General features: G+C 47.1%; 1 pseudogene; it reads right to left on the reverse strand.

Moving 5' to 3' along the window:
* On the reverse strand, positions 1-3342 carry LOC141229238 (uncharacterized; annotated as a pseudogene).
* Positions 3343-11147: the final 7805 nt, after the last annotated feature.

Raw genomic sequence — 11147 nt, forward strand, 5'->3', positions numbered from 1 at the left:
TTTTTGTTTCTCATTCAAGGTTTTCGTAATTTACTTCATACTTTTCTTTCCCCTTGTTGACAGTGTGTTGCAGCCTCCCCTCTGGTTCCTCAGGAGGTACGAGAAACTCCTCAACGGCTTATTAAGGAGTTAGGTCTGTGGTGATGTTTTTAGTTGGGCAGCTAGGGCCTTTCTTGTCTGTACAGAGACTAGTTGGGTGTAGTTGTGGCATTCTCCCCTGTGTGGGTTCTCCGGTGGTTATCAAGATGTGCTTTTGGATAAAACATTTCCCACATTTTGAACATGAAAAAGGCTTCTCCCCTGTGCGAATTCTCTGATGTTTATTAAGATGTGATTTCTGTACAAAACATTTCCCACAATCTGAACATGAACAAGGCTTCTCCCCTGTGTTGGTTCTCTGGTGCTTATCAAAATCAGATTTCTGGTTAAAATATTTTCCATATTCTGAACATGGAAAAGGCTTCTCCCCTGTGTGAGTTCTCTAATGTTTGATAAGAGTTGATTTCTCTGTAAAACATTTCCCACATTCTGAACATGTAAAAGGCTTCTACACTGTGTGAGTTTTGTGATGTTTGATAAGAGTTGATATCGCTGTAAAACATTTCCCACATTCTGAACATGAAAATGGCTTCTCTCCTGTGTGAGTTCACTGATGTGCAATAAGAGTTGATTTCTCTGTAAAATATTTCACACATTCTGAACATGAAAATGGCTTCTCCCCTGTGTGAGTTCTCTGATGTATATTAAGATACGATTTCTGTACAAAACATTTCCCACAATCTGAACATGAAAAAGGCTTCGCCCCTGTGTGGGTTCTATGATGTGCAATAAGAGTTGATTTCTCTGTATAACATTTCCCACATTCTGAACAGGAAAATGGTTTCTCTCCTGTGTGAGTTCTCTGGTGCCTAACAACATTTGATTTCTGATTAAAACATCTCCCACACTTGGAGCAAGAAAATCTATTCTTCGCTGTGTGATTTTTTTGATGTTTAAGAACAGACTTTTTGAGAGGAAAACTATTTCTATATTCTGAATGTGAAAATGGCTTCTTTGCATTAGGAGCAGTTTGTTTTTTAATGCTTATTTTGTGACTTTGATTTTCCTTAGTAGTCGGTAATGAATCAGAAGACAGGACCTGTTTCATAGGATCAGATGACAGATCTTTGCTGTGAAGGGATGATGGTATATCTGGGGAAATGTCATTCACTTCAATTATATCCTGTGGGATCTGAAAACCGTCTGATTTGAAAATTGAAGATGTCAGCTGTCCCTCTGATCTCCTGGTACAGTTATCTGCCAAGAATAAAACCAATTATTATTTTTTAATAAAAAACACTTGAATTTTATATTTTTGAACATTTCTACTTAAACTGTCTGTAAATAAAGGCAAGTTATATAAAAAAAATCACTTATTCACCAGGACAATGACCATCTAATAGAAAACCTCATAGGATGAACCAGTAGAGCGTCGTGTTCAGCTGTTTGTTCATTCTGCCTCCCAAATATGGAGTAAAAGGCGCAGGCTCTGTCCAGCCACCAAGATTAGGGAGCCTGGGACCGGTAGTACCATCCAGTCTGGCAGTATGGGTGTGTGTGCTGTCCAGCTGGAGTAATCTGCTCCCTGTTTCAGCCATATGGAAAGCACCGAAGCCTATTAAAGCTGGAAGCATATTGCCGGAAGCTGCCAGATCCAGCCTTGTTCTCCTCTGGTCCAGTCCTCTGTGCTCAGCTCAAGGCTTGTGTATTTGTTTCCGGTTGTGACCTCGGCCAGTTTACGGACTACTCTCGTGTCTTCTGATTTTGTATTTTCTCTGCCCTCTTGGTTCTGATCCGGCTACCTGATTATTCTTCTTCCCATCTCACTCCACAGAATAGCAGGTAACAGCAGGTAATATTCAGCAGCACAGAAGGGAGAGAAGGTAGATTCATCCAATAAGATATCAGGGATCTAGGAAGCCAACAGCATCATTACCCTCCGCTTTCTCTTACAGACCCATCAGAACATTTCTTCAAGTGATTTTCTCACTTGTCAGCACTTTCTACGTACGCTGTCATTTGGCTTTGTAGTTTACAGATTGGGGCAGGTAACGGTCAGCGTCTTCTAATCCCAGGGGGCAGGTGGATCCTCCAGGTTGTAAGTTCTATAGAAAAGGGCTTTCACAATTACACAAAGTAAATTGAATATTTTTGGATGGAGGAGAATGTTGAGGTCTAGCGGCAAAATGGTGATCACACGACTGTGATACGGCCGGACTACACGACTGATAAAGCAGCCACAGCCGGTGACAGAGAAGAATCTGTGACATCTCTGCATTTAGTGGTTACTACTCACCTGGGTAGTCATATGTAGGAATCTCCTCTTTACACCGCTCATCACCCCTCACATATGTTTCTGTAGTATTAATATGGGTCAGATCTTCACCCTGAAACAAATATTGTAAAACTCACAGACAGATGGAGAAGTCCCATCTATGATCAGCTCTAATCCTGCCATCTCCACCGGTCTCATTACACAAGTATAGAACATATAATCCTGGTGGATAAAACAAGACTGAGCACAAGACCTTCACAGCCGTCTACACATCATAGGGGAGATCTCATGACACCTTCTCTCCACCTACCTGATGATCCTGAGGAGCATTGGGATCTTCTTGTTTACAGTCCTGTGGAAGAAGAGGACGGGGACATCTCTCTGGTGTTGTCCTCTTACTGGATAGATCTGGAGGAAACACATACAGGGACTGAATTCATTCTTTCCATACAGATAATTATAGGCCGTGTGTATTTAGTCCTGTCTATTACCTGGTGATGTGAGGGGCTGGGGAACCTCCATCATGACGTCCTTGTACACATCTTTGTGTCCTTCTAAATACTCCCACTCCTCCATGGAGAAATAGACAGCGACATCCTGACACCTTATAGGAACCTGACACATACAATGATACCGTCATCTCCCCGATCCCTTCATAGTGTTACTGTATAATGTCCCAGCATTCCCAGCAGTGTCACCTCTCCAGTCAGCAGCTCAATCATCTTGTAGGTGAGTTCTAGGATCTGGTCATTAATGTCCTCATGTATCAGGGGGTGAGGTGGAGGCCCCGTGATTAATCTCTGGTTATGGAGAGACACATTAATAAATCTCACTACAGACATTTCCAGAGTCCTCACCTCTCCAGTTCTGTTCATCTGTTATTCCCATAGATAAGAATGATGTAATGTGACGTCATCAGAATCTCTCACCTCTCCAGTAAGCCGGAAGAGGATCTCTAGGGTGAGGTGTAATATCCTCTCCACCATCTTGTCCCTGTCTATATCCATCTTTGATAGGTAAATCAGGAAAATTTTCTTATATAGACGATCTTCACTGAGAGGATCCGGTATTGTAGACACCTGAACGAGAAGAAGATGAGCTGATGTAACATCATAAAAATCCTGTATAATAATACAATTACTGGAGATAATAAGGGAAACATATGAGGAGATTTATTATTTTTTATTTAGTTTTTTCTTTACATCTAGTAATAAAACCTATATATTTTAGGCCACAGACAACAAGAGATTTCTTCCTCGAAGTCTGCAGCTGAATATGTTTCTCATAGACTCACCTTCCATAATTCTCGTCTCATTTTCCGTCACTGGAATTGGCATTAGCAATAATGCAGGAGATATTTATTTCACGTGACATGAGAAATAACTAATTCATGATGAGGCAACATCTTCTACTATGGATCTAAAACCATATTTGGAGACAGTCCGTCACTGACTACATCTCCACTGGCCGTCTGTATGAATATTTCCCGTCTTCCCCAGACTGTAATCTTCTATCAAGTTAGATCTCATGTCTGATTCACACACAGAAGTTTGAGGCTTTTATAAGAGCTGTTTTGTTTGCACAAATGCCGCGGACAGAAATTATTTGATACTAAAGTCTACATGTACAGTGTATTATGGGTTCTATTTCTAGCCTTAGGCTTTCTTATAATACAAGAAAAAAACCAGAAAAAAAGCAGATATTAAAAGGTTTCAAAAGAAAATTTGCACCAACAATTCTTGTAAAAAGAAAAAACATGCAAAAAGTAGAAGACACATTTTGTAATTTTTTAACATGTTATGAACTCTTTTGGGCACCAGAACATAGATGTACACCTCAGGGATGGCACAGGTGCGGCTGCAATAAAATCCCTGGTAGTTTAACCACTTGCTCCTGCAAAAAGCAAACAAGGCATCTAAGAAGGTGTGACAGAGTTCAGCTGAATGCCCTCCTCCCCAAAGTACTGGGCCTGTAATGTACAAAAGTCTATTAGGCCGGGCCAGAGGCAGAGTTCCATAACTTACTTTTTAACGCCTCCATAAACATTAGACTAAAGTTACATGGAAGCACTGATTTTGGTCGACTATATAATGTATTTGGGGACCTCCCTACAGATGCAGTCAGTCATACAAACCACAGGAAAGCTGGAATATTTGTGTATGGGGGAGTCTGGAGAGATAGCCGTCTGCCAAATGATCCTTCAGCCAACACTTATCTCATGTGTATGGGGCAGTTAGTATTACACTGACAGGCAGTGATAATACACGGCACTACAGTAGTACAGTGCAACACCTGAGCAATCAAAGGCTTCGGTGTTGTATGATCGCACTAATGAGAGTTATTTTAAAAAGTTTATAAAAAAGGTTTAAAAAAAGTTTTAAAGTGAAAATATCACAGTTTTAGCAAAAATAAATATTTGTCACTATAAGGAAAACATGCATATAATGAGAAAATGGAGAGAGAGGTCGGCTCACTGTTTATTTAATGTACCTTGTCTGAAGAACACAGCATGGAGCCGCCCTGCCTAAGGGGCATAATGGGGGCATTACACTGTGTGGGGGGCGTCATACATACTGCATAAAGGGCATAATGGGGGCATTACACTGTGTGGGGGGGCATCATACATACTGCATAAGGGGCATAATGGGGGCATTACACTGTGTGGGGGCATCATACATCCTGCATAAGGGGCATAATGGGGGCATTACACTGTGTGGGGGGCATCATACATACTGCATAAGGGGCATAATGGGGGCATTACACTGTGTGGGGGGCATCATACATACTGCATAAGGGGCATAATGGGGGCATTACACTGTGTGGGGACATCATACATACTGCATAAGGGGCATAATGGGGGCATTACACTGTGTGGGGGCATCATACATCCTCCATAAGGGGCATAATGGGGGCAATACACTGTGTGGGGGGCATCTTATATCCTGCATTAGGAGCATAATGGGGGCATTACACTGTGTGGGGGCATCATACATACTGCATAAGGGGCATAATGGGGGCATTACACTGTGTGGGGACATCATACATTCTGCATAAAGGGCATAATGGGGGCATTACACTATGTGGGGGCATCATACATACTGCATAAGGGGCATAATGGGGGCATTACAATGTGTGGGGGGCATCTTATATCCTGCATTAGGAGCATAATGGGGGAATTACACTGTGTGGGGGAATCATACATACTGCATAAGGGGCATAATGGGGGCATTACACTGTGGGGACATCATACATTCTGCATAAGGGGCATAATGGGGGCATTACACTGTGGGGACATCATACATTCTGCATAAGGGGCATAATGGGGGCATTGCACTGTATGGGGGCATCATACATCCTGCATAAGGGGCATAATGGGGGCATTACACTGTGTGGGGGCATCATACATCCTGCATAAGGGGCATAATGGGGGCATTACACTGTGTGGGGGCATCATACATACTGCATAAGGGGCATAATAGAGGCATTACACTGTGTGGGGGCATCATACATACTGCATAAGGGGCATAATAGAGGCATTACACTGTGTGGGGGCATCATACATACTGCATAAGGGGTATAATGGGGGCATTACACTGTGGGGATATCATACATCCTGCATAAAGGGCATAATGGGGGCATTACAATGTGTGGGGGGCATCTTATATCCTGCATTAGGAGCATAATGGGGGCATTACACTGTGTGGGGGCATCATACATACTGTATAAGGGGCATAATGGGAACATTACACTGTGTGGGGCATCATACATCCTGCATAAGGAGCATAATGGGGGCATTACACTGTGCGGGGCATCATACATCCGGCATAAGGGGTATAATGGGGGCATTACACTGTGGGGACATCATACATTCTGCATAAGGAGCATAATGGGGGCATTGCACTGTTTGGGGGCATCATACATCCTGCATAAGGGGCATAATGGGGGCATTACACTGTGTGGGGGCATCATACATACTGCATAAGGGGTATAATAGAGGCATTACACTGTGTGGGGGCATCATACATACTGCATAAGGGGCATAATAGAGGCATTACACTGTGTGGGGGCATCATACATACTGCATAAGGGGTATAATGGGGGCATTACACTGTGGGGACATCATACATTCTGCATAAAGGGCATAATGGGGGCATTACAATGTGTGGGGGGCATCTTATATCCTGCATTAGGAGCATAATGGGGGCATTACACTGTGTGGGGGAATCATACATACTGCATAAGGGGCATTACACTGTGTGGGGGCATCATACATACTGTATAAGGGGCACAATGGGAACATTACACTGTGTGGGGCATCATACATCCTGCATAAGGAGCATAATGGGGGCATTACACTGTGTGGGGCATCATACATCCTGCATAAGGGGTAAAATGGGGGCATTACACTGTGGGGACATCATACATTCTGCATAAGGGGCATAATGGGGGCATTGCACTGTGTGGAGGCATCATACATCCTGCATAAGGGGCATAATGGGGGCATTACACTGTGTGGGGGCATCATACATCCTGCACAAGGGGCATAATGGGGGCATCATACATACTGCATAAGGGGGATAATGGGGGCATTACACTGTGTGAGGGCATCATACATCCTGCATAAGGGGCATAATGGGGGAATCGTACATCCAGCATAATGGGCGTAATGGGGGCATTACACTGTGTGGGGGAATCATACATACTGCATAAGGGGCATAATGGGGGCATTACACTGTGTGGGGGCATCATACATAATGTATTAGGGGCATAATGGGGGCATTACACTGTGTGGGGGGCATCATACATACTGCATAAGGGGCATAATGGGGGCATTACACTGTGTGGGGGCATCATACATACTGCATAAGGGGCATAATGGGGGCATTACACTGTGTGGGGGCATCATACATACAGCATAAGGAGCATAATGGGGGCATTACACTGTGTGGGGGCATCATACATCCTGTATAAGGGGCATAATGGGGGCATTACACTGTGTGGGGGCATAATACATCCTGTATAAGGGGCATAATGGGGGTATTACACTGTGTGGGGGCATCATACATACTGCATAAGGGGCATAATTGGGGCATTACACATCCTGTATAAGGGGCATAATGGGGGCATTACACATCCTGTATAAGGGGCATAATGGGGGTATTACACTGTGTGGGGGGCATCATACATCCTGCATAAGGGGCATAATGGGGGCATTACACTGTGTGGGGGCATCATACATAATGTATTAGGGTCATAATGGGGGAATCGTACATCGTGCATAATGGGCGTAATGGGGGCATTACACTGTGTGGGGGAATCATACATACTGCATAAGGGGCATAATGGGGGCATTACACTGTGTGGGGGGCATCATACATCCTGCATAAGGAGCATAATGGGGGCATTACACTGTGTGGGGCATCATACATCCGGCATAATGGGTATAATGGGGGCAATACACTGTGGGGACATCATACATTCTGCATAAGGGGCATAATGGGGGCATTACACTGTGTGGGGGGCATCATACATACTGCATAAGGGGCATAATGGGGGCATTACACTGTGTGGGGGCATCATACATCCTGCATAAGGGGCATAATGGGGGCATTACACTGTGTGGGGGCATCATACATCCTGCATAAGGGGCATAATGGGGGCATTACACTGTGTGGGGGCATCATACATACTGCATAAGGGGCATAATGGGGGCATTACACTGTGTGGTGGCATCATACATCCTGCATAAGGGGCATAATGGGGGCATTACACTGTGTGGGGGCATCATACATCCTGCATAAGGGGCATAATGGGGGCATTACACTGTGTGGGGGCATCATACATACTGCATAAGGGGATAATAGAGGCATTACACTGTGTGGGGGCATCATACATACTGCATAAGGGGCATAATAGAGGCATTACACTGTGTGGGGGCATCATACACACTACATAAGGGGTATAATGGGGGCATTACACTGTGGGGATATCATACATTCTGCATAAAGGGCATAATGGGGGCATTACAATGTGTGGGGGGCAACTTATATCCTGCATTAGGAGCATAATGGGGGCATTACATTGTGTGGGGGCATCATACATACTGTATAAGGGGCATAATGGGAACATTACACTGTGTGGGGCATCATACATCCTGCATAAGGAGCATAATGGGGGCATTACACTGTGTGGGGCATCATACATCCGGCATAAGGGGTATAATGGGGGCATTACACTGTGGGGACATCATACATTCTGCATAAGAGGCATAATGGGGGCATTGCACTATGTGGGGGCATCATACATCCTGCATAAGGGGCATAATGGGGGCATTACACTGTGTGGGGGCATCATACATCCTGCATAAGGGGTATAATAGAGGCATTACACTGTGTGGGGGCATCATACATACTGCATAAGGGGCATAATAGAGGCATTACACTGTGAGGGGGCATCATACATACTGCATAAGGGGTATAATGGGGGCATTACACTGTGGGGACATCATACATTCTGCATAAAGGGCATAATGGGGGCATTACAATGTGTGGGGGCATCATACATCCTGTATAAGGGGCATAATGGGGGCATTACACTGTGTGGGGGCAACATACATCCTGCATAAGGGGCATAATGGGGGCATTACACTGTGGGGCATCATACATCCTGCATAAGGGGCATAATGGGGGCATTACACTGTGGGGCATCATACATACTGCATAAGTGGCATAATGGGGGCATTACAATGTGTGGGGGCATCATACATCCTGCATAAGGGGCATAATGGGGGCATTATACTGTGTGGAGGCATCATACATCCTGCATAAGGGGCATAATGGGGGCATTACACTGTGTGGGGGCATCATACATCCTGCATAAGGGGCATAATGGGGGCATTACACTGTGTGGGGGCATCATACATCCTGCATAAGGGGCATAATGGGGGCATTACACTGTGTGGGGGCATCATACATCCTGCATAAGGGGCATAATGGGGGCATTACACTGTGTGGGGGCATCATACATACTGTATAAGGGGCATAATGGGGGCATTACACTGTGTGGGGGCATCATACATCCTGCATAAGGGTCATAATGGGGGCATTACACTGTGTGGGGGCATCATACATCCTGCATAAGGGGCATAATGGGGGCATTACACTGTGTGGGGGCATCATACATCTTGCAGAAGGGGCATAATGGGGGCATTACACTGTGGGGGTCCTGTACTCTGAGAACAATACGTTTCCTCCCTTCCTGTCTCCATAGTTGGGTCGTATGTATCTATTACAGGAAACAGAACAGAAACCTTAAGATTCTTATAAAGGGGCAACACAAGACCCCAAAAGAGCCTCCGTGCTGAAGGGGTTAATGCCCCCTGCGCCCAGTAATGGGGTCTCCACATACCTCCACCTGCAGAGCCGCCACCACATATATGGCTGTTGTGTGCGCACAGGACCTGTGATGAGGTCACAGGAGGGGAGGAGTCAGGGGTCACATGATCAGGGGCCTCAGTGGATGAGGACTCTGCTGTGCTGGTTGTCATGGTGCTGGATGAGCTGAAGTTTATGTGTGGGGTCAGGAGGGGTTTACAGTGTGGATGTAGCAGAGCCGCGCGTGTACGAGGTGTACGGAGCAGAGCCGCGTGTGTACGAGGTGTACGGAGCAGAGCCACGCGTGTACGAGGTGTACGGAGCAGAGCTGCGCGTGTACGAGGTGTACGGAGCGGAGCCGCGCGTGTACGAGGTGTACGGAGCAAAGCCCCGCGTGTACGAGGTGTACGGAGCAGAGCCACGCGTGTACGAGGTGTACGGAGCGGAGCCGCGCGTGTGCGAGGTGTACGGAGCGGAGCCGCGCGTGTACGAGGTGTACGGAGCGGAGCCGCGCGTGTACGAGGTGTACGGAGCGGAGCCGCGTGTGTACGAGGCGTATGGAGTGGAGCCGCACGTGTACGAGGTGTACGGAGCAGAGCCGTGTGTGTACGAGGTGTACGGAGCGGAGCCGTGTGTGTACGAGGCGTACGGAGCAGAGCCGTGTGTGTACGAGGCGTACGGAGCAGAGCCGCGCGTGTACGAGGCGTACGGAGCAGAGCCGCGCGTGTATGAGGTGTAAGGAGCGGAGCCGCACATGTACGAGGCGTACGAAGCAGAGCCACGCGTGTACAAGGCGTATGGAGCGGAGCCGCGCGTGTACGGAGCGGAGCCACACATGTACGAGGTGTAAGGAGCGGAGCCGCACATGTACGAGGCGTACGGAGCGGAGATGCGCGTGTACGAGGCGTAAGGAGCGGAGACGCGCGTGTACGAGGTGTACGGAGCAGAGCCGCGTGTGTACGAGGCGTAAGGAGCGGAGCCGCGCGTGTACGAGGTGTACGGAGCAGAGCCGCGTGTGTACGAGGCGTAAGGAGCGGAGCCACACATGTACGAGGTGTAAGGAGCGGAGCCACACATGTACGAGGTGAGCGGAGCGTGTACGAGGCGTATGGAGCGGAGCGTGTACGAGGCGTATGGAGCGGAGCCGTGTACGAGGTGTTCGGAGCGGAGCCACGTGTGTACGAGGTGTACGGAGCGGAGCCGTGCGTGTACGAGGCGTTAGGAGCGGAGCCGCACGTGTACGAGGCGTAAGGAGCGGAGCCACACATGTACGAGGTGTAAGGAGCGGAGCCGCACATGTATGAGGTGTACGGAGCGGAGCTGCGCGTGTACGAGGCGTATGGAGCGGAGCCGTGTACGAGGTGTACGGAGCGGAGCCACGTGTGTATTAGATGTACGGAGCGGAGCCGTGCGTGTACGAGGCGTAAGGAGCGGAGCCGCACGTGTACGAGGCGTACGGA

Source organism: Phyllobates terribilis, unplaced genomic scaffold (assembly GCF_046119375.1).
Source record: "Phyllobates terribilis strain yellow unplaced genomic scaffold, ASM4611937v1 Scaffold_468__1_contigs__length_1428546, whole genome shotgun sequence".
NCBI lineage: Eukaryota > Metazoa > Chordata > Amphibia > Anura > Dendrobatidae > Phyllobates > Phyllobates terribilis.